We start from the raw sequence: 2,551 nt of genomic DNA on the forward strand, positions 1-2,551 counted from the left end.
CTACATGTTGACCTCCAGTTCAACAAGCACCATTTGCTGAAAATGCTCTCTTTTTTCCATTTGATGGTTTTGGCTCCTTTGTCAAAAATCAAGTGCCCAGAGGTGTGTGGGTTCATTTCTGGGTCTTCAATTCTGTTCCATTGGTCTATCTGTCTGTCTCTGGACCAATACCACACAGTTTTTATCACTATTGCTCTGTAATACTGCTTGAGTTCAGGGATAGTGATTCCCCCGAAGTCCTTTTATTGTTGAGGATAGTTTTAGCTATCCTGGGTTTTTTGTTATTCCAGATGAATTTGCAAATTGTTCTTCTAGCTCTTTGAAGAATTAGATTGGTATTTTGATGGGGATTGCATTGAATCTGTAGATCGCTTTTGGTAAAATGGCCATTTTTACTATATTAATCCTGCCAATCCATGAGCATGGGAGATCTTTCCCTCTTCTGAGGTCTTCTTCAATTTCTTTCTTCAGTGTCTTGAAGTTCTTATTGTACAAATCTTTTACTTGCTTGGTTAAAGTCACACCGAGGTACTTTATATTATTTGGGTCTATTATGAAGGGTGTCGTTCCCCTAATTTCTTTCTCGGTTTGTTTCTCTTTTGTGTAGAGGAAGGTTATTGATTTATTTGAGTTAATTTTATCCCCAGCCACTTTGCTGATGTTGTTTATCAGCTTTAGTAGTTCTCTGGTGGAACTTTTGGCATCACTTAAATATACTATCATATTATCAGCAAATAGTGATATTTTGACTTCTTCTTTTCCGATCTGTATCCCCTTGACCTACTTTTGTTGTCTGATTGCTCTGACTAGAACTTCAAGAACTATATTGAATAAGTAGGGAGAGAGTGGGCAGCCTTGTCTAGTCCCTGATTTTAGTGGGATTGTTTCAAGTTTCTCTCCATTTAGTTTAATGTTAGCAACTGGTTTGCTGTATATGGCTTTTACTATGTTTAGGTATGGACTTTGAAATCCAATTCTTTCCAGGACTCTTATCATGAAGGGGTGTTGAATTTTGTCAAATGCTTTCTCAGCATCTAATGAAATTATCATGTGGTTTTGTTCTTTCAGTTTGTTTATATAATGGATCACGTTGATGGTTTTCCGTATATTAAACCATCCCTGCATGCTTGGGATGAAACCTACTTGATCATGGTGGATGATTGTTTTGATGTGCTCTTGGATTCGGTTTGCCAGAATTTTATTGAGTATTTTTGCGTCGATATTCATATGGGAAATTGCTCTGAAGTTCTGTTTCTTTGTTGGGTTTTGTGTGGTTTAGGTATAAGAGTAATTGTGGCTTCATAGAAGGAATTCGGTAGTGCTCCATCTGTTTCAATTTTGTGGAATAGTTTGGATAATATTTGTATGAGGTCTTCTATGAAGGTCTGATAGAATTCTGCACTAAACCCGTCTGGACCTGGGCTCATTTTGGTTGGGAGACCTTTAATGACTGCTTCTATTTCCTTAGGAGTTATGGGGTTGTTTAACTGGTTTTCTGTTCCTGATTTAACTTCGGTACCTGGTATCTATCTAGGAAATGGTCCATTTCCTGCAGATTTTCAAGTTTTTTTGAGTATAGGCTTTTATAATAAGACCTGATGATTTTTTGAATTTCCTCTGATTCTGTAGTTATGTCTCCCTTTTCATTTCTGATTTTGTTAATTTGGACACACTCTCTGTGTCCTCTAGTTAGTCTGGCTAAGGGTTTATCTATCTTGTTGATTTTCTCAAAGAACCAACTTTTGGTTCTGTTGATTCTTTCTATGGTCCTTTTTGTTTCTACTTGGTTGATTTCAGCTCTGAGTTTGATTATTTCCTGCCTTCTACTCCTCCTGGGTGTATTTGCTTCTTTTTGTTCTAGAGCTTTTAGGTGTGCTGTCAAGCTGATGACATATGCTCTTTCCTGTTTCTTTCTGCAGGCACTCAGCGCTATGAGTTTTCCTCTGAGCACAACTTTCATTGTGTCCCATAAGTTTGGGTATGTTGTACCTTCATTTTCATTAAATCCTAAAAAGTCTTTAATTTCTTTCTTTATTTCTTTCTTAACCAGGTTATCATTGAGTAGAGCATTGTTCAATTTACATGTATATGTGGGCATTCTTCCCTTATTATTATTGAAGACCAGTTTTAGGCTGCGGTGGTCTGATAGCACGCATGGGATTATTTCTATCTTTCTGTACCTGTTGAGGCCTGTTTTTTGACCAATTATATGGTCAATTTTGGAGAAAGTACCATGAGGAGCTGAGAAGAAGGTATATCCTTTTGCTTTAGGATAGAATGTTCTATAAATATCTGTTAAGTCCATTTGGCTCATGACTTCACTTAGTCTGTCTACATCTTTGTTTAATTTCTGTTTCCATGATCTGTCCATTGATGAGAGTAGGGTGTTGAAATCTCCTACTATTATTGTGTGAGGTGCAATGTGTGTTTTGAGCTTTAGTAAGGTTTCTTTTACGTATGTAGGTGCCCTTGTATTTGGGGCATAGATATTTAGGATTGAGAGTTCATCTTGGTGGATTTTTCCTTTGATGAATATGAAGTGTCCTTCCTT

The sequence above is a fragment of the Rattus norvegicus genome, chromosome X, assembly GCF_021556685.1.
Source record: "Rattus norvegicus strain SHRSP/BbbUtx chromosome X, alternate assembly SHRSP_T2T, whole genome shotgun sequence".
NCBI lineage: Eukaryota > Metazoa > Chordata > Mammalia > Rodentia > Muridae > Rattus > Rattus norvegicus.